Here is a 23,055-nt window from a genome sequence, read left to right on the forward strand (position 1 = left end):
CAGCTATGACTACGCAGGTGTAGATATGGGGAGAACGCAGTTTGTTTCCGCCCACGTTCTTGAAAGCAAGTCTTGGTTGTGTCTTCATCAGTGGAGGGTATTTTTCTTACTGTCTTGCATTAGCCAACTTCCCATAGTTTCTCAGTGCCTCCTGATTGGAATGTTTCCTCCCGGCGACCAAGCCGCAAATCCACAGGCAAGTAAATAAAAGGTATTCTGTGCTAAAAAGAGCTTGTAATTTCCCCTATTTTCTTGTCATTTTAGAAGCACGGAAGGCCAGTATGCTAATTTATTCTCTGGAAGTTATCTAAGGTTTAGGAAATCGAGTAAGTATTTTTGTTTTGTTTTTTGTTTTATACTGAGGGGCGTCATAACCCACATAATCCGTCACCTAGATCCGCGTCTAGGAGGTGTTGTATTCCATTTCTTCGACCGGCCTACCAACTAACTTGGCAAGCCAGTTACAGAGAGGCCTGCAATTTAGCGTGGACTCCAATCTACAATACGGCTCGGCATTTTTCATTCACAAATCATTGCCATAGGTTATAAACGCCAGAAAAAAGTTCTTGGACTTCCTGGGGATCGAACCGAACCTCGGACCTTGTGATTTATTGTCTGGCAGCTGCAATCTTAAATTACCAAGGACGCGACCTGTCGCATTCTGAATGGTGGACCCGAACTGTTGTAGTTGGCAGGAGAGCCAACACCGTGTTACTAGAGGAAGCCGAAAGGAACGCGTTTCAGCTCACGCAGGGTCTGGAACAGGACAAGGAAATTAGAATTTGGAAAAAACGGACGTAGCTGGTGGAATACTTAACTTTAATCCATTAATGGTGAACGTCGCCCACGACGGTGCATGATTCACAGTATCAATAGTAACTGGTAATGGCGCCCTGCTAGGTCGCAGCAAATGACGCAGCTGAAGGCTATGCTAAACTATCGTCTCGGCAAATGAGAGCATATTTTGTCAGTGAACCATCGCTAGCAAAGTCGGTTGTACAACTGGGGCGAGTGCTAGGAAGTCTCTCTAGACCTGCCGTGTGGCGGCGCTCGGTCTGTAATCACTGATAGTGGCGACACGCGGGTCCGACGTATACTACCGGACCGCGGCCGATTTAAAGGCTACCACCTAGCAAGTGTGGTGTCTGGCGGTGACACCACACGAACCACATCAACAAAATTTTAGAGGTCGTTCATGGATACTTTCGGATTATTTTGGTATAAGGAACGTGTGGTTTCCAGAGGCTACTTACAGAGTAATTACGATTTATTCGGCCTGTTGCATCAAACATTTTTGCTTCTGCGAAAATAGCTCCATAACAAAGAGAAAGGCTGTAATATACATACAGTCCTTCTAACATGGAAGGGTCAGGTTTCTCGTACGTTTTAGAAGATGTATGGCTTAATCTCTGTAATCAAAATACAGTAAAAGGGAGCGTATTCATTAGTATCAACATGTTAAGAAGAAACTGTTGAAGAGTCAACAATGCAGGAGTGTACAGGGCGATTCAAAATTCTTATTACAAGTTCTAGGGGCTGTAGAGGGGACATAGTAGATTAAGTTTTTACAAGGAATCCATGTCCAGAAGTGTACCAATTGGACATAAATTAGTTGGAAGATCGATTCACGTTGGGCGCCCTCGTGAGTCCCTCTGTGATTATGACGTCACGAACACCTTAGTCCGACTACAACAACGGCTTCGAGGAACTGGTACGTTCGAAACTTTGTCTGGAAACCTGGAAGAAAATTCAAGGAGATTGTCGTCCTATGTGAAGAGCATTAGCGGCAAGACGCAATCAGTGCCTTCTTTGCGCAGTAGAAATGGAAATACAGTGTAACAGTTATTGAACTATATGTAAAAACGGAAATTAGTTAAAAACTAAGGCGTGCACACACTTTATTCAACATGTAAACGTCACTACTATTCGGATGTAGATTATCATATGTTCGATATGCCTCCCATCAATGGCGATGATGTGAGGCATATGAAATGCGAAATTCTGCACTGACCCGCTGAAGCGTCGGAAAATCGATGCAGCCCATGACCTCCTGAATGGTTGTTTTCCGCTCAGCAATGGTTTTGGGGTTATTGCTGTACACCTTTTCTTTAATATAGCCCCACAAGAAGGAGTTACGTCCGTTTGGATCCGGAGAGTATGGTGGCCAATCGAGGCCCATGCCAGTTGCCTCTTGGTACCCCAGAGCCAGAATGCAGTCCCCAAAGTGCTCCTCCAGGGCATCAGATACTCTTCTGCTTCAATGGGGTCGAGCTCCGCCTTGCATGAACCACATCTTGTCTAAATCAGGGTCACTTCGGATAATGGGGATGAAATCATCTTCCAAAACATTCACGTACCGTTCGGTAGTCACCGTGTCATCAAGGAATATAACACCGATTTCCGTGACTGGAAACTGCACGCCACACAGCCACCCGCTGAGGCTGAAGAGACTTCTCGATAGCGAAATGCGTATTCTCACTCCCCCAATTGCGCCAATTTTGGTTATTGACGAACTCATTCAAATACAAGTGGGCTTGGTCGCTAGACCAAACCATACAAATTCCCATCATGCCACGCGGTCAACCGTGCAGTTTGAACGTCCTAACGCAAACCGTTCAGAAGTTATGACGGTTTTATTTCATGTAGTTCAGTAACTGTCATCCCGTACTATCGATGACAGTGCTGGCAAAGCAGAGTTACTAAACACAGCCGTACGAAATTCCTACACTAAAGAAGACGAAGAAAATATTCCAGAATTCGAATCAAGAACAGCTGCCAAAATGAGTAACTTAGAAGTAGATTTCCTCTGAGTAGTTCAAAAATGGCCCGAGGCAGGATTCGAACCTGCGACCGTAGCAGTCCCGCGGTTCCGGACTGCAGCGCCAGAACCGCACGGCCACCGCGGCCGGCCTCTGAATAGTGGTGAAACTTAAATCACGTAATAAAAGCAAGTCTTCCGCTACATATTCTATACCAATTAGTTTCCTTTCCGAGTATTCTGATGGAATAGCTCCAAACTTAACAGTCATATACAGCCGCTCGCTCGACCAAAAGTCCGTACACGAAAACTAGAAAGTTCCACAGGTCACACCAGTATTCAAGAAAGGCAATAGGAATAATCCACTAAATTACAGGCCCATATCGCTGACGTCGATATGTAGCTGGATTTTAGAACATATATTGTGTTCGAACATTATGACTTATCTCGAAGAGAACGGTATATTGACACAGTCAATACGGATTTAGAACACATCGTTATTATGAAACACAACTAGCTCTATGCTCACACGCAGTGTTGAGTGCTATTGACAAGGGATTTCAAATTGATATCTGACAAGCGGCTTGTAATCAAATTGCGTGCTTATGGAAATCGTCTTAGTTACGTGATTGGATTCGTGATTTCCTGTCAGAGAGGCCTCAGTTCGTCGTAGCTCACGAGAGGTCATAGAGTAAAACAGAAGTAATATCTGGCGTTCCCCAAGGTAGTATTAATAGGCACTCTGGTGTTCCTTATGGGTATAAATAACTTAGGAGACAATCTTAGCAGCCATCTTAGATTGTTTGCAGATGATGCTGTCGTTTAGTCTAGTAAAGTCATTAGAAGATCAAATTGCAAAACGACTTAAAAAAGATAACTGTATGGTGCGAAAAGTGGTAACTGACCCTAAACAATGAAAAGTGTGAGGTCATCCACGCGAGTGCTAAAAGGAATCCTTTATACTTCAGTTACACGATAAATCAGTCAAATCTAAAGACCGTGAATTGCAATTAAATACCTAGGAATTACAATTACAATCACAAACTACATAAATTGGACAGAACCCACAGAAAATGTCTGGGGAAGGCAAACCAAAGAACGCGTTTTATTGGCAGAGCACTTTTAAGAAGTAACAGATCTACTAAAGAGACTGCCTACACTACGCTTGTCCGTCATCTTTGAGAGTACTGTTGCATGATCCGAGATCCGTACCAGATAGGATTAACGGAGTACATCGGGAAACTTCAAGGAAGAACAACACATTTTGTATTACTGCGAAATAGGGGAGAGAGAGTCACTGACATGATACAGGATTTAGGGTGCACATGATTAAAACAAAGGCGTTTTTCGTTGCGGTGGAATCTTGTCACGGAGTTTCAATCACCAACTTCCTCCTTCGCATGTGTGAACATTTTGTTGACGACGACCTACATAGGGAAAAACGATCGTCGTAACAAAATAAAGGAATCCAGAGGTCGCACCGGAAAATGTAGGTGTTTTTTTTTTTCGCGCGTTGTTCGAGATTGGAGTAATAGAGAATTACTGTGAAGGTAGTTCGATGAGCGCTCTACCAGGAACTTAAGTGTGATTTGCAGAGTATCCTTGTAGATGTAGATGTAGGAGGGTCGGCTTTGGTGCTCCACGGTAGTGTTGCACTCTCGACTTTGAATAGGACGTCCGTCACGTAGGAGAGAACCCAAGGACAAGTATTCGACACATCGCCTACGTTACGTGTTTCTACAGCCCACAGGTCAGAAGCTCACTGTTTCCGCCATATGTGTACAGGTGATCCGATCGTCAAACTGATTTTACATACAAACAATAAATTTCCTGATATGGGTTCCTTACCAAAACTTCATCTACTAAGTATCCTCTACAACCACTATAAGCCTGTAATAGGAAATCACGCTGTACAGGCAGCAAATTGCGCGACACTTGAGTTCCCTTGTGTGAATTTTCGCGGGCTATTGTTGCGGCCTGGCACGCTCTCGTTTCATATTCGTGGACAATACGATGTTTCCCTGGTAATGTTTGCTCTACAGGCATTAGGTCGTATTCCAAGGCATGTTTCTCTGCCTAGTGTTTCGTTTTCCAATACTGGAGAAATCGTCAATGGCTTTAACAACTCAGAAAGCAGTTACTATCTCAAATAAACTCAGTAAGCTGAAACGCTTATACGTATCCACGCACGTGAGGTTCGTGACGTCATCAGACGGCTAGGTAAGATCGCGGTGTCACGCTGACTTTGGGACTGCCGTCAATTAGGCAGCGGTTTGATGACGTCACGAACCGACCGTTGCGTGGGTACGTATAAACGGTTCACCATGCTGAGCTTGTCTGTGATAGGCAGCTTGTCATTTGCTGACCAATCAAAGTGGTATTAATTTATAATTAACTTGAAGACACAGAGATGTATGCTTCCGTGAACAACTTCCAGACCCAAATCGTAGTGTACGTAACGTTCCCTTCTATTAATACGTGTAAGTACTACACGACTCTAGCAATAAATTCACTGCCCGCAGAGGCATCCGCAGTAACACAGCACACAAATCATATTAATACGCTTAAATGCAGCTCGTGGTGGAGGTTAAAAGCTTTGAAACGCGTTGTGGAAATAAATTACACAGTGTCTGGTTACAGTAAACGTGCTGTTTCATTCGACATCAATAACAGTCGCGGTTAAAGCTAACCTAAAATATTTGCATTTTAAGTTAATCCTGTCCGCTGTCAACAAAAATTACCAAATGTCACTTGGCTTATACAAATTTTATGCCAGTTACAATACTTTCTGTGCTTACAAAACTTAACATCTTAATGGATTATTACGTTATTTTCAAGCTTTTTAAATTTTTTGTTGACTAGTATAACTAAAACTGAAAGCTACATGTTTTGGGATGCTTGGCGAAAACGTAACCCTAGGCCAGTATAAGAATAGATGAACACGGGAAACCTCTGAGAACCAGCCTCGAATTGACCAGCTGACCCGACTTTCAGCAGAGTTGGACTAAAGAAAGTATGTTATATTATGTTATGTTATGTTGACCGAGAACCTAGAAACGACGGAGAGGCTCCGTCCCCGCCGCAGCCGCAGTGGTCCGCAACCCCACGACGACTACCGCAGTCCACTTCACCCCTCCGCCGCCTCTTACCGAACCCAGGGTTGTGCGGTTCGGCCCCCGGTGGACCCCCCAGGGAACGTCTCACACCAGACGAGTGTAACCCCTATGTTTGCGAGGTAGAGTAATGGTGGTGTACGCGTACGTGGAGAACTTGTTTGCGCAGCAATCGCCGACATAGTGAAACTGAGGCAGAATAAGGGGAACCAGCCGGCATTTGCCGAGGCAGATGGAAAACCGCCTAAAAACCATCCACAGACTGGCCGGCTCACCGGTCCTCGACACAAATCCGCCGGACGGATTCGTGCCGGGGACCGGCGCTCCTTCCCGCCCGGAAAGCCGTCCGCTAGACTGCACGGCCAACCGGGCGGGCAAAGAAAGTAAATCCTCGCCTCCCTAGTTTGTCACGTTACTGTGCGTCCATGCCAAATGGACTGAAGAATTCGTAGCTCTATGACTACATGTGATGCTCCGCCCAAAGCTATACAGTTTAAGCAGTCCCTAATTCCTGACGAGGTAGTCTCCCAGATCTTGAAAATTCAGTTATTTTCCTCTCTTCTAGCGCGTAATTTCCCGTGAACAGTGTGACAGTAAAAAAACCAGATGTGTAGTGATTGTTTAAGTCGTAGTGCTTCCCATCGCGCCCAGCAACGTTAAATCTACGTTTGCTGGGGTGACAACATTCACTGCCAGAAATGCGTGCCCCCCTCTTGCCGCCGCCATTCCGCCCTCCCCCTCGTGCGGTCGCCTATGGTTGCTCGGCTAGTCGCAGTTTTAAATTTGGTTTTGCTATCAATAGCAAACTCCCGATCTGCGAAAAATAAATTTTATTGCAATATGCAGAAATGTAATGCCATAATTTCCTCATTATTTGAATTATTGACTGCAATCGTGTGTGTGAGTTGCGTTTGCGTGAGTGAGTGAGAGTGTGTGTGTGTGTGTGTGTGTGTGTGTGTGTGTGTGTGTGTGTGTGTGTGTGTGTGTGTGTGTGTGGAGTGTGGTGTGTGCGCGCGCGCTTATGTGTGTCTATTGTTGACGAAGGCCATTGGCCAAGTGTGAAAGTCTTTTTGTTTGGCCAAGTATGAAAGTCTTTTTGTTGTGCTTATCTGCGATTCAGCACCTCTGCTATATGGTGAATAGCAACTTTCCTTCTCATAATATTGTTGAAATCTGCGTAGTCGTTCATATTCAGTCTAGGACGTAAATAAACGACCAGTTTCCTGCAGTAAGGGCATGATTTTTGCACATTTACCGACAGATTATTTTCATGTGTAAATGGCACTACCATCCGTGTACTAAGACAAAGTATGGAAATGTTCATAGTGTCGCGATACTCAACCGTATCAGAATGCTGTACGGCAAGAACTTGGTACTCACTGAGATAAAAAAACTATTTCTCTTCCAGTGGGTATTTGTTATTATATCAAATACTCACAGTCCGAAGATTTTCACTGTTGTGGATTTTTGTGGGGCTTAGTGGTTCTGCTAGTAAATGCTGTAGGGTTCTATCTCCGACTGACCCCCCCCCCCCCTCCTCACCCTCCGTTTCAGTATCGAAATTCACTGCCCCCCTTTCCAATATGTAAATTTACACTAAATTATGTCTGCTGTGAAACGACTTGGTGGTCAGTTCAATGGGCAGTTGTTAGCAGAGGAAACAGAACCGTGCATGGTAAAGGCCTCTTGTTCAAAGCCAGTTTCGTGTTAATGTCCACTTCACTTTCTTACTTAACGCCCAAGACTTACGAAGCTGTCACACAAGGCCACAAAACTGCACTTTGAAAGCGTTACCAATTGTGTTCGGAGTGCGCTTACGTCAGCAAGGCAGCTACGTAGGAAATTGCGCTTTTCTCCCCAGCTTCTGTTTGTCTTGTGTGTCGTACACAGATTTCTTAACATGAGCTCGAAACACCTGATGTTACCGCTATTTCTATTCACGCACGCCCTCCCCTTTTGATTATTTGTGGTTTCCATACGAAAATTGTGGTGATTGAACGATCTGAGAAGCTCTTCAAAGATGGACAACTCCGCTTCTCGCTTTTCTTACAGTCGAGGCCAAAAACTAATGTATAGAGTTCTGAATATTTTTGGGTGATTCTTATGATTCATTAAAAAGTAAATTTCAGTTTTATCTCGCTACAGATTGAATATCAAAGCTGAAACTTGTGAATATATTTAGGAGTTGTACTGTACTGTTACGCATGTTAGAATTTGTCCGAGTTCGAAACTGAAGGCAGAGATTAACTTATGTATGCAATTTTGAAACGAGTGTGCTTGACAATATATTAAGAAAATTAGTTTTTTATAGCTCTTTAGATAAAGAACCTCAGTCATTCTAAACAAATAACCTGTAGCACGAAATCCCTAGTTATATGAAGCAAAAACAGAGGCCTGTTATGCTACCTATCTATCTATATGTTCTTAATGTTGTTTTGTCATGTAAATTTTATTCAGACAATATATAAGTTCACAAAACCAATTCTTGTCATGTGGATGAACTACTTAATTCCGTAAATCACTATTTCTTCGCGATCAGCACCTTGCAGATGATCACATTCACAACTTTCACTGTGGAAAACACTTTCAATTTCAATTTGAAAAAAAAAAATTCGCTGACTGCAAATATTTAAGCATCAGCTGTGTTGGATATAGATGTACTGTTCCCGGATCCGGACTGCGAGCTTATCACGAGCGGTCACCTTAACCACTTCGGCTGTGTGTGCAGTAGAGAGACTAGACGTCCAGAAAGGTACGCAAGAGGGCCTATGTGTAGTTCATGCCACGTTCTTACGCACAGATTTGTCAGGAAGTTTCACATAATCGTACACTACACTGTGAAATAGATTCTGGAAATAGGCGTCGTGTTGGAAGAAATAACTACATAAAACGTTTGTTAAAGGCCACTGGGAATACATTAGAACAAGGAATGTTTTTCTTATCTGTATCATGTTCATCAATATCCTTTCCTCTTGAATTTATTTTTCTGTTTGTTCATTAGATTTTCTGGCAGCCCACGATATTTTCATGGCTGTTCGGCATATCCAAATCTCTATTGCTTCAAATTTGTTTTATTGGAAATTTGGAAATTTTTGGTAAGGTCTTATGGGACCAAACTGCTGAGGTCATCGGTCCCTAAACTTACACACTGATTAAGCTAATTTAACCTAAGTTACGCTAAGGACGACACACAAAACCACGCCCGAGGGAGGATTCGAACCTCGGACAGGGCGAGCCGCGCGGACCATGACAAGGAGCCTCACAACGCGCGGCTGTTGTTTTATTGACCTGATGTTTACGTGAGTGGTACACTGTGATACGTTTGTCATCAGGTCTTGAGGGAAGGAAGTGGATTACCGAATAAAAATTTAGGATGTTATTTAAAAAGGATGTAGTGCGTTTTGTATCTAAATAATTTATGCCAGTTAATGTCTCCATGGTAGCTAAACAATACTTGTTTGATATGTTTTTCGTATGTATATGAATTAGGTTTTTCCCTTGTTCTTCAACTGCAGTACCGTAACATGTCCAATATCCTTGTCAAAGTAATCCACCGTTGAATAAAACTACTAAATACTGCTACTGTGCTATTACTATTAAATGTTCCTGGATACCATAGCAGTTGCCCACTAACCATTCCCTTCTTCAGATATGAGCCTTCTGTAGAATCCTTTCATAGTTGTTCTTTGTAGTACTTACCAAGTTACCTTCCTTTAGGAATGTGCAATGTGCTCAGCGACTGGCTCTCTGAGCACTATGGGACTTAACATCTGAGGTCATCAGTCCCCTAGAACTTAGAACTACTTAAACCTAACTAACCTAAGGACGTCACACGCATCCATGCCCGAGGCAGGATTCGAACCTGCGACCGTAGTGGTCACGCGGATCCAGACTGTCGCCCCTAGAACCGCCCGGCCACATCGGCCGGCTCTCAGCGACTGGGATATGACTTTCAAAATGATGGAGCACTGCAATCAGTCGTCTTTTCCTTTCAGACTTTATTAAAGGAAATATAGATTTCGGCTAGTAACTAGCCATTATAACTGCAACATTTCAGAGTTGTAACACGTGTCCTGGCATGTCATTCCCCTGTTGTTCGGGTTCCTGTTGCAGTTCATTCAACACTACTTACTTATTTTGTAGTTTGTGTCTGCTTAATTTTTAACGTCCTTCAGTAGCACGACATTTAAAATAGTTCCAGTGTCGTTTTCTCCACGTTTTCAACAGTTCAGTTTCCTGTCATATAATCATCTGACACTAGTTCAGCATTTTTACTGAAGAAAGCTCTCTTCACTTGTGATAATCTACGTTTACTATCTTCCTTCATTGGCCACCCTGAGTAATCTTACAGTCTATGTAGAACTCTATCACTCCTGCTACTGTGTCTTTCCCAATTTTAATATTATGCAAGCCGTTACTCTTATTTCTACTACTCTTCATCACCTTAGTCTGTGATACTAGGGAGATGTATTTAAATAAATTGGTTATGATTGCTTAGGAGTACTAGTCATTTGTCTTCTGTTCTTTGCCCTAAGAGGCCACCTACAGCAATCGTTGCAAATGAGTTATGCCTTTAGTAGTCTTGGTATTTATTGCTGATATATATATGTAAAGCAGAGTGCATGTGTGTATTTTTGGAATCTCCTCCCAAACCCTTTGATCGATTTCAACCAAATTTGGAACAGAAACACTAGGCAACATAAGTATCAGCACTGTGGGGTTTATAATTTCATAATTCCAATAGCTGTGCAGATAGGGCAAAAATATGTTTTTCCAATCTCTGGCAAATAGGCTGTGCTGCATGACAGGCATGATGTGTGGTAATATTATCGTCCTGCCAAATCAAAGTGCTCTGCAGGGCAGCATACATGTCAGGGGTAAGAATAAGTTTTCCTTCCCTAAACGTGTAAGTGGCTCCACATGAAAGTGTGTTCTTTCAGAGCAGTATCATCTTGCTTTATTGGCCTGCTTTTCATAACACCCGGTAGAAGGGGCAAGAGATTATGGACAGGTAGAGATGGGAGAGGAAGGTGGAGAAGAAGATGGATATTTAGATGTGAATGACGAGATGGATAGGCTGAGCTTACAATAGGAGATGGATAGATTGATGCTGGAGATGATAGTGGGAGGTGGACAGGAGATGGACAGGGAGAGATTAGGAGGAGGGGATTGGGAGTGGGGGGGACAGGAAGAGATGGATAGTAAGATTGGGGTGGGAGGAGACAGAAAGAAAGTTGGGCACAAGGAGATGGACAGTGAGGGAGGAGGAGAAGGAGATGGGGAGGGACTGAGGAAGCAGGAGGAGGTGGATAGAGAGAGGGGGAGGATATGGATGGAGGGAGAGGACGAAGATTTGGTCAGAGGTATGGGGCGGAGAAGACGGACAGTTGGAGGTGGGAGGATGAGGTGGACAGAGAGATTGATAGGGGAAAATCAGGAGGATGTGTGTGAACATATACGCGAGTGTAACCGCAGGAAGAAGTTACTTCACAACAAGACTGACTCGGGATTGACTATTGTTAATGAACATCACAGAAGATGCTGGAAACGGCCACCGTTGACATCTATGCAGCGCTGCAATCCATTTACCAAACTGCATTGAAGACTTTACCAAAACACTTCCAGTCTTAAACTCTTGCGCAAATAGTTCCATGCAATTTTTCACGAATTGCGCTTTGCATAATTCTCGACAACTATCATGCGTTGTTTTATCGTGAACATCATGTTGTGTTACATTAAACTGGTCGCTCAAACGTAACAACACACGCATACATGTAACAGCTACAAATCTGTGCTTCTAAATCACGATTTCAAGCACTTTCTGTCATGGGCTGTCCTCAAGCTCATTAACAACGGTCAGTTCTGCGTGAGTCTCATAAATACTTCCCGGGCAAGCTTTCTTTTGCCCACCCTGTGTATTTTGAATTTAGCAGCAAGCGCGTGTTTTCTGACGCCGTTTCGTGTGATGCTTTCCCGTGTACTTCAGTACACTATGCTTCATGCGGTTTCGAGAGAAAATTGTTGGTGATGCTTGCGCATAATTTGCAGCATCGCTGACGGACTTGCATAATCAAAATTTTCTCTTGCCACATACGTCGTCGACTGAGTACACCAGTAAAGATAAGGCACAGGCGACAAGACCTGCGCCAATGCGTACAAACATGCGGTGTTTCCCGGAATACGAAATGGATGAAGTTAACACAGGTCTTTGTGGCACAAATTTAAACATTGTTTTTTGTGCGCCTTGGCAATGAATCCACGAAGCTGTTCTCGAAAGATGCGATTGGTTACACGTTTGAAGTATGTTATTAAGAAAGAATAAAGCGACTTCGTGAAAATGTGCCTAACTAAGAGAAAGTGCAACACAATTCTAACCGAGTCACCCGTTTACACTTAACGCCTTTCCCTCATCGTTGTTCATACAAGGAGAATTCGTTCTGTGCTGTGTTTACGTCTGTGAGGTCTGTAGCGACCGATCACGCTTTCTTCAGTGACGTCTCAGTTAAAAGTCGAATGTCTCTCGGTCTTCAAAACTTGTTGTTAATTAAGTGCAAATCGTGTAGCTTTCGTGTATTCGTTGAGTGAATGCTGCAGTTTTTTTTTTTTTTTTGCCTCAGTCCTCTGACTAGTTTGATGCGGCCTGTGCCAACCTCTTCACGTCAGAGTAGCACATGATCCCCATATTTTCTATTATTTGTTCTATATGTTTCAGTCTACTTTTCCCCACAATTTTTATCCTTTACAGCTCCCTCAGATACCACGGAAGTTATGTCTTGGTTTCTCCACACATGTACTATCATCCAGCCCCTCCTTCTCATCAATGTTTTCCAGATGTTCCTCTGCTATGCAGAGAACCTCCTCATTTCTTATCAGTGCGTTCTCAGAAAATGCTTTCTCATATTAGGCGATGTTTGCTACTAATAGACTTCTTTTGGCCAGGGATACTCTCGTCCGTCATGTTTTATTTTGCTGCCAACATAGAATTCCTTCATTTCATCTTCTTTCCGGGTCCCATTTTTGACGTTAAGTTTGTCACTAACCTCATTTCTGCTGCCCCTCATTGCTTTAGTCTTTCTTCAGTTTACTCTCAATCCACATTCTGTGCACATTAGACTGCTCATTCCGTTCAAAAGATCGTGCAGTTATCCTTCACTTTCACTGAGGATACCAATGTCTTCAGTGAATCTTACGAATGATACCCAGAATTTTACTTCCACTCCTGAACCTTCCTTTTATTTCCTTCTTTCCTTCTTCAATATACAGGGTGTTACAAAAAGGTACGCCCGCATCTCGTGGTCGTGCGGTAGCGTTCTCGCTTCCCACGCCCGGGTTCTCGGGTTCGATTCCCGGCGGGGTCAGGGATTTTCTCTGCCTCGTGATGGCTGGGTGTTGTGTGCTGTCCTTAGGTTAGTTAGGTTTAAGTAGTTCTAAGTTCTAGGGGACTTATGACCACAGCAGTTGAGTCCCATAGTGCTCAGAGCCATTTGAACCATTTTTGAACAAAAAGGTACGGCCAAACTTTCAGGAAACATTCCTCACACACAAATAAAGAAAAGATATTATGTGGACATGTGTCCGGAAACGCTTAATTTCCATGTTAGAAAAAAATGGTTCAAATGGCTCTGAGCACTATGGGACTCAACTGCTGAGGTCATTAGTCCCCTAGAACTTAGAACTAGTTAAACCTAACTAACCTAAGGACACCACACACATCCATGCCCGAGGCAGGATTCGAACCTGCGACCGTAGCGGTCTCGCGGTTCCAGACTGCAGCGCCAGAACCGCGCGGCCACTTCGGCCGGCTCCATGTTAGAGCTCATTTTAGTTTCGTCCATCTACGCTCAACGGAGCACGTTATCATGATTTCATACGGGATACTCTACCTGTGCTGATAGAACATGTGCCTTTACAAGTACGACACAACATGTGGTTTATGCACGATGTAGCTCCTGCACATTTCAGTCGAAGTGTTCGTACGCTTCTCAACAACAGATTCGGTGACCGATGGATTGGTGGAGGCGGACCAATTCCATGCCCTCCACGCTCTCCTGATCTCAGCCCTCTTGACTTTCATTTATGGGGGCATTTGACAGCTCTTGTCTACGCAACCCCGGTACCAAATGTAGAGACTCTTCGTGGTCGTAATGTGGACGGCTGTGATACAATACGCCATTCTCGAGGGCTGCATCAGCGCATCAGGGATTCCATGCGACAGAGGGTGGATGCATGTATGCTCGCTAACGGAGGACATTTTGAACATTTCCTGTAACAAAGTGTTTGAAGTCACGCTGGTACGTTATGTTGCTGTGTGTTTCCATTCCATGATTAATGTGATTTGAAGATAAATAATAAAATGAGCTCTAACATGTAAAGTAAGCGTTTCCGGACACATGTCCACATAACATATTTTCTTTCTTTGTGTGTGAGGAATGTTTCCTGAAAGTTTGGCCGTACCTTATTGTAACACCCTGTATAGATTGAACAATAGGGACGAAAGACTGCCGGCCGCGGTGGTCTAGCGGTTCTAGGCGCTCAGTCCGGAACCGCGCGACTGCTACGGTCGCAGGTTCGAATCCTGCCTCGGGCATGGATGTGTGTGATGTCCTTAGGTTAGTTAGGTTTAAGTAGTTCTAAGTCTAGGGGACTGATGACCACAGATGTTAAGTCCCATAGTGCTCAGAGCCATTTGAACCATTTTTGACGAAAGACTAGGTCTGTGCCTCACATTCTTTCTAATCAGAGAAATTCGTCCTTAGCCTTCCGTTCTAATGATTTCTGTTAATAACCACAAATTCCTCGACGGAGTTTGTGTTCTGAGATGGCAAGATTCAGAGAGGCTTGAACAACAGACTGCACTAACTTCGTGATCTTACATCGCAGATAGTTGTAACTGCTCTTTTATGGGCTAAGAATATTTTTTGATAAAGCATAGCTTTTACACAAAATATGATACCACGGGAAACGATACATTGAAAGTAGGCCAATTGAACAAGCTTTCGCATTTTACTGTCAGTGATAGTGATATCATTTTTGTAGTGAGGATAACAGGATCGCTTCTGCAAAATATCCTGATCGTGGGATGTCCAAGAAAGCTTTTCCGGTCTTTAGTCATAAGAACTAGAAGTTTTCGAATGTTCAAAATGTTCAAATGTGTGTGAATTCCTAAGGGACTAAACGGCTTAGGTCATCGGTCCCTAGACTTAAACACTACTTAAACTAATTTATCCTAAGAACAACACACACACCCATGTCCGAGGGAGGACTCGAACCTCTGGCGGGAGGGGCCGCGCAGTCCGTGACATGGCGCCTCGAACCGCACGGCCACTTCGAGTGGCGGAAGTTTTCTAGTGTGTTAGATTATAAACGTAACTGTTACTGAGAATAACCACACTTTTTTACCGCCTGTTTCACTGATTGCTTATTTTTGATGCCCAGGTTTCGATTTATTAGCAGACAGACAAAAAAGACGTTTAATTTTTCGGCCAATGTCGGCGTTATTTTTTTGCCCTATTCGGTGTTATTTCTTTATCAGTTTCTCTATTTTTATTGTACTTTCTTGTTTTTTAGTGTTAAACTGAAAATCAAAATATAGCTAACAATTACATTACACAATCGGCAGTCAAATGAAAACGAGATGGATGGAGAGAATTAAGTAAACTGTTTATTATTTCAAAAGTGATCGCGAAAACTGTTAATACAGTTACAGCACGGAGACAAGACGGTCAGTGCCTTTACGGAGAAACGTTTGCGGCTGCCGACGGTACCACTGTTTTACCCGAGCCTGCACATCTTCGTCCGATGCAAATCAAAGGCCACGGATGTCTTTCTTCGGGCCTCAAAAATATGGAAATCGCGTGGGGAGAGATCGGGACTGTATAGAGGATGTGTAACGGCTACCCAGCGAAACTTTCGCAGCTTAATCCAAACAACTTTGGCAGCAGGTGCGTGGGCATTTTGTTGGCAGCTTGTTTTGACTACCGAGCAGACGCCATGTTGATTTATGTGCTTGCAAAGCCGAAGTGACGTATTTGGTAGTTTTCGTATTCACTCTTCAGGAAAACATGCAGTTTAACTGATCTACTGCATTAAAGATCTCATCAAAACGCCTCGTTTTCGCTGTGATTTGTCGAACAAAGTTGTCGGTAAATACGATTTGTGTAGATAAAACTGTCACTGGCTTACGTCGTATGCGGGCATTAGTTCTTTGCGGCCATTTTAAGCTTATGTGCGTATCTCAATTTTAAAAACAAATCAGTATCCAATTTCAACGTTAAATAAGTATCAGTTAGCGGTACTAAAATTAATAAGCTGCTGGCGTCTTATTTACATTTTTAAACGCGTACAGAGATAATACTAGAGTTCGTAACATTGTATGAAAACGTGGATTTCACGTTCAGTCAGTAAAATGGTTCAAATGGCTCTGAGCACTATGGGACTTAACTGCTGTGGTCATCAGTCCCCTAGAAATTAGAATTACTTAAACCTAACTAATCTAAGGACATTACACACATCCATGCCCGAGGCAGGTTTCGAACTTGCGACCGTAGCGGTCGCGCGGTTCCAGACTGTAGCGCCTAGAATCGCTCGGCCACTCCGGCCGGCACTCAGCAAAAACCACCGACTTCACATTGTTGCGTTACTGTCTACCTGAAATTTCCCTGTACGAGTTATTATCCTCTCGGCTAAAATCGGTTGTTCCATTTCTCGAAGATGTTATTATGTATACTGGTACAAAATATAAACTAAGGACACAATTTATAAGTACCAAAGAAATTAAAAGTTAATACAAAATACGCAAATTACACATTCAGGACCTTAAAACAATAAAATCAATTGCTCCCAAATCCATTAATGGTGGGGTACAACCGAACAGTAATGATTTGGACACCCAGTCGGGTTTGACACAGTCAAGGAGTGGAGAATTAGTGAGATTTGCTTGGTCATTCAGTAGCTGTTCATAATGGTTCTTGTGTTGCCTCTTGATCTCCAGTATTTCAAGCTGACACAGTTCCTGCCCATGTGCCCGGAGTCAAGCATTTCTACTACGTAATCATGTCTACTTCCCAGACAGTGCTACGTGAAAGTGGTTCAAATGGCTCTGAGCACTATGGGACTCAACTGCTGAGGTCATTAGTCCCCTAGAACTTAGAACTATTTAAACCTAACTAACCTAAGGACACCACACACATCCATGCCCGAGTCAGGATTCGAACCTGCGACCGTAGCGGTCTCGCGGTTCCAGACTGCAGCGCCAGAACCGCGCGGCCACTTCGGCCGGCTACGTGAAAGTGAAGGGTGTTTACAGGGGCTTGCGGTCTCTGTTGTGTTCTTTCAGTCTGTTGCACACTTATCTACACGTTTCTTCTTTGTACTAGTAGATACACTTCTGCAACTGATGCTAGACAGAGGGCTAATAACACGAAATCTGGGACAAAAAAAGACGAAAAAATGTGTTTCTTCCACTGTAATGATTTTCCACAAAGCACCCACAACGAATTCAACGGATATAACACTTTTTCTCCGACACTTATGTATGCGGCTGTGGCAGTTGCAATATTTCCCTAGTATGTATGTAATGACTGGTTAATATAGTTGAGGAAGGAGGAGGTATTTTCAGAGTAACGTGTTTTATTATGATGGTTCAAAATGGTTCAAATGGGTCTGAACACTATTGAACTCAACTTCTGAGGTCATCAGTCCCCTTGAACTTAGAACTACTTAAACCTAACTAATCTAAGGACATCACACACATCCATGCCCGAGGCATGTTTCGAACTTGCGACCGTAGCGGTCGCGCGGTTCCAGACTGTAGCGCCTAGAGCCGCTCGGCCACCGCATGAATAGGTCACTTCCTGTGATATGTTGCATGCGTCCCATGTTCTTCGTTATAAGTCGTACAAGAATTTTCATAGCTATTACGAATTAACACGCTCAAATATGCAGGACTATCTGTATGGGTTTAGGAATCTGTATTGGAGTAGAAAAAAATATTTTATGCTTTTTACTCCGATTTAAAAACGAGATATATTAAAAATTCATTTTTATTTTAATAATTACTGTCTGCTTTGTAACTCTCTCTCTCTCTCTCTCTCTCTCTATCTATCTCTCTCTCTCTCTCTCTCTCTGTGTGTGTGTGTGTGTGTGTGTGTGTGTGTGTGTGTGTGTGTGTCACGCTGAATCGATGCCACCCGGAATGCATTCCGATACCACTCGCACAACACACTAACCATGCAGGACAGCCGAGATGTTACTAAGTGTTGTCATCCACACACACACACCTGCCGAACAGAACGACAGGCAAACGAGTTAATATTGTATTGTTATCCACTTCCGAGACGTGTTTAAAATTTCAAGTCCCTGTCTCATCGGCAGTTTTGTTTAAAATCAATAGCAAAATTTGCGAATAGACATACAAGAAAGTGACCGCATTAAAATGTTAAAATTTCATGGTAACTGCTCTTGTAACCGTGTCTGCCTAAGATGGGCTTCCGCATCATTCGTTCAGTCGATAAAATAAATTAAAATTAATCGGCGTATCGGCAGCGTCACTGCAACAGCAGTTTGGAGTACGGTCCGTATACCTCCTGGAAAAGACACATCCGTAATACAAATACATAAGTAGCCTGACAGTGCATGCCAGATGCGTAAACAAGGAATGAAACATAATGCACAACCCTACGGAGATGATCGGGAGTTAGAATTCAACGGAATTCCTAACCAGACGCTGATATAACACCAGGTCTACAACGACGGGAATGCCACGAGAGTTTTAAGGGTGTCACGATTCCGTATTTCGGTAATTTATTTCAGAAAGAAGCTAACATTTTTAAGACGTTTAAAATTGAAGCCGTATTTAAAACCAGCAACGCTCTTCGATGCAAATTCAGGAATAATTTAAAACAGGAGGTTGCTAAATACGATGAAGCTGGTATCTACAGAATTTATTGTAACAATTGTCATGTGGAGATCATCGGTCAGACCAGTAGGTTCTTAAGTTTTAGGTACAAGAGAACACAGGGGTGGTTTACATCTTAGTAATTTCAAAAAGTAGGCCATAGCTCTGCATATCCGTAAACCTGGCCACCTTTTGTTGGGAATGGAAGTAGACGTCCCAGTACAGACAGGGTAACTGTATGAAATTGAATCTACTGGAACGGTTTGAGACTACGATACATAGCGGGAAAATAAAAATGTATATTAAATGGACAGATTACAGAAGACGCAAACACGTTTTTTAAAAAAAGTTAGAGGCACATTATAATATCAGTGTTTGGTTAACTACCTCAATTATAGTAGTACTGTTTATGTGCTGTTCGTGACGAGATTCGAACTCCAGAGCATCAGCATAGGGTTGTGCATTATCTTTGGTCAATTTTGTATCTTAGATTTCTTGTCTACGTACACGAAGTGAGCTTCAGCGCTTAAGCATTCCGGTTGTGTTCTTCCTGGCGTCAAACGGACCGCGCTTGCCAATAGCTGTTGCTGTGACGCTGCTGATACACATGACCACATACACCGAAACATATTAGCTCCATCCTGCTGGAAAATGAAGTCATTGGAGTCCTCCTGAAGTTACGGAAAATGACAGTTCTGCAGCATTTGAAGACAAACGTGAACCCCATGCGATGTTTTCTTGTGGGGTTATGTGAAGGAAAGTTTGTTAGTCTCTCTCTCTCTTAAGTAGCAATATAGAAAAAGTTGTGTAAGGTTTGACGAATTTAGCTATCGTACAGATGTTACTCGTGCTGGTGTTGGGGGACACACAGAGCATTTGTAATATCATAGCTAAAATTTAAAAATTTTGTGAGTATTTCGCACTCCATCCAGTATTTTTAGTATGTTTTTATTAACAAATACAAAGTATGAAATCAGGTCACTCTTTATGAAACGCCCTGTATTTTTGTCTTCCCCGCTTTTTAGATTATTTTATGATAATTGTGTGGCACTAACAATAAAAGCCACTACATACATGACATCATCAATCAAGAAAAAGTGTGACGTGAAACCAATTATCCCAGTGAACAATTCACCACACCAAAGTGCGGAAGCAGACAGTGTGATTCTGGGCGGTCACTAGCATCATACAGAGACGAGTTGGAGCGTCTTGGAACATCAAACAAGCAACATGAAGTATAGATAACCAAATACAGAACTACTTACAATGTAAATTCATTTTTAAAAACTGGAAAATTAGAACGTCTTACAGATACCCTCAAGAACTACAAAATCCTCATGACGGCAATACAGGAAACCGGATTTGTGGATGAAAACAATTTTGATTCTGGAGGCTTCAGAGCATACAAACGAAAGATATGCAAAAAAAAAAAAAAAAAAAAAAAAAAATATTAAAAGCACATAGCACTCCAGAACTGAATTCATAATAGACAAATATATTTTGGACTCCATTATCAACTTCGAATCACTCACTCTCCACACTTAACTTCAAATCTGCTAAAACAGTATACGCCATCGTGAATGCACAACCCCCCATAAATGAAGACAATAGAAAGAAAAAAGAAAAGGTGGACCGTATTTGTGACCAGCTCCATGATGTGCAAAAAATTCCAGAGAAAGGCAATGTCCTTCTTCTAGGGGACTTCAGTGTCCAGATAGGGAAGGAGAAGCATACAAAAAATTATTGGAAACTACCCGGCACTTAACAGAGCTAACCAAAATGACACCAGACTGATAGAATTATGCCAAGCACACAACATGATCCTGAAGTCCACAGCCATTAAAGAGCTACCTCGAAACAGTAAACATGGGACTCACCAAACCTACACCTAGATTAATTCTACCTCGATCACGTGGCAATGAAACTGAAGTTCCATTAGGAAATACAAAATGTCAAAGTTATCAGAGGAACCATCCTAGATTGTCGTCACTATCTTTCTAAAATAGCCGGCCGCGGTGGCCGTGCGGTTCTGGCGCTGCAGTCCGGAACCGTGGGCCTGCTACGGTCGCAGGTTCGAATCCTGCCTCGGGCATGGGTGTGTGTGATGTCCTTAGGTTAGTTCGGTTTAAGTAGTTCTAAGTTCTAGGGGACTTATGACCTAAGATGTTGAGTCCCATAGTGCTCAGAGCCATTTTTTCTAAAATAAAGCTCAAAATCATCCCCAAAAACAAAAACGGAACCAACGACCCCAAAAGAAGAAAAGAAGATCCAGAAAAGATAATAAACTTCCAACCCACCAGCAATACATATAACAAAAAGTCCCTCTCGTGAAATTCAAAAATAAGACGTTAGAATACGACAATAGAACTGGAAGTCCTGTATGCAACCGAAACATTGTCCATCACCAACCACGGGCCAGTTGAAAGGCGGGAGATCAAAGAAAGGAATGTAGCAAGAAAAATTCTTGGTCCCATATTCCACAACAACAAACTAATTCACGTCAAAAACGAAGCCCTTTACTAAACTACCGAAAAATTCTGACATAATAAGGAAGAGAAGAACTGATTTTTATGGACACATCCTCAGAATAAACCCAAACAGGTTAACAAAAAAATTTTGAAAAGTTCCGCAACAAAAAAAAGTATCCAAATTGGTTTAACGAAACGGCAAAGGACTCCAGAGGACTGCTTTTCTCTGTTAATGTACATCTCATCTTGTACTACACCCCTGAAGGTTTACTTCATGAACACGACGAATGACAAAGAACGACCGACAAGGTTCATAGAATCACCAATAAATTTGTGACAGATTTTTATTAACTGTTCTCGGTGCAGTTGTGTTAATTCTCTTTGCAAATAGCGAACTAACCCGACAAGCACCAACCACAGTTTGTAAAACAAATCCGTTGCGAAAGACCTTCGTGACAGACTTGTTATGTCCAACACAAGAATTTTCCACCCTTATCGGGAGCTCAACGAGAAACGTATCGTACGTCTCGAAGGGTTACTCTAAAATGTGTTAATGTTAGGAAATGTGGACCATACGCAAGTCACAGGAAGGCGGAAGGTTAGTAAACGGAGATGCTAAGCGACCTTGTTACTGGGAGCTGTGACATTTGTGAGTCAGATTTTCTATGGTTTTCGTTAATCACTCGAGAGAAGACCTATCTTGTTTACTAGTCGAGGCTCTTGTCGATTCCTTTGTGGCTGCGTCACCAGTGGCTTACCTGAGAGCTCTCCGTGAGACCCACATTCCTAACTTAATGTCCACACACTACATTCGTATTGCCCCTGCCCATTACACTCATTACGCGGCAGACAATCTTACCGAGTCTCGTAAGAGTTTGGCAATACGTGTGCATTCGCACAGAAGGAGGAGGTCAATGGCCGGTTAGCCTTACCTATACCGAGCGAGGTGGCGCAGTGGTTAGACACTGGACTCGCGTTCGGGAGGACGACGGTTCAATCCCGCGTCCGGCCATCCTGATTTAGGTTTTCCGTGATTTCCCTAAATCACTCCAGGCAAATGCTGGGATGGTTCCTTTGAAAGGACACGGCTGACTTCCTTCCCCATCCTTCACTAATCCGATGAGACCGATGACCACGCTGTCTGGTCTCCTTCCCCAAAACAACCAACCAACCTTAACTATATGAAGATGGTATCTATTCTTTCGGACGGCCATTGCGAATGCACACATATTGCCAAACTCTTACGGGACTCGGTAAGATTGTCTGCCGCGTAATGAGTGTAATGGGCAGGGGCACTACGAATGTCGTGTGTGGACATTAAGTTGGGAATGTGGGTCTCACGGGGAGCGGATAAATTCCTGCAGTCGCACTATCCTCTGTGCCCTGGTGGCTCAGATGGATAGAGCGTCTGCCATGTAAGCAGGAGGTCCCGGGTTCGAGTCCCGGTCTTGGCACACATTTTCAACTGTCCCCGCTGATATATATCAACGCCTGTCGACAGCGTAGGGAGTTGATTTAATTATCATTTCACATAAATGTGTGGCTTAGGAGGAGCTGCTCGACCATTCTATCCAATTCTTTTTAACTCCCAGCGCACATACATTGTGCTAGATCGACTGCTGGTAGCACTTTCGAATTCACAATGGATTCCTTCCGCGGGTTTCACTAGATTTTTCACAACCGCAGTCCGCAGTGCTCGACGGTCCCTGTCCCTCAGTACACGATACCTGGTTGCCTTAGTTTAGATGTGGTTGTTCCTTCGCGTTTCTTCTTCAACAGTTGATTTGGCAAGCTTCAGAACGGCAGTAATGCCCCTGAGTG

The 23,055-nt window shown here is 43.1% G+C and overlaps 1 non-coding gene across 1 annotated transcript; it reads left to right on the top strand.

Moving 5' to 3' along the window:
* The first annotated feature begins 22,614 nt into the window (after positions 1-22,614).
* Trnat-ugu (transfer RNA threonine (anticodon UGU)) lies at positions 22,615-22,688 on the top strand. The gene has a single exon. It is a non-coding gene; the product is annotated as a tRNA-Thr (tRNA).
* Positions 22,689-23,055: the final 367 nt, after the last annotated feature.

This window comes from Schistocerca serialis, chromosome 9 (assembly GCF_023864345.2).
Source record: "Schistocerca serialis cubense isolate TAMUIC-IGC-003099 chromosome 9, iqSchSeri2.2, whole genome shotgun sequence".
NCBI classification, from domain to species: domain Eukaryota; kingdom Metazoa; phylum Arthropoda; class Insecta; order Orthoptera; family Acrididae; genus Schistocerca; species Schistocerca serialis.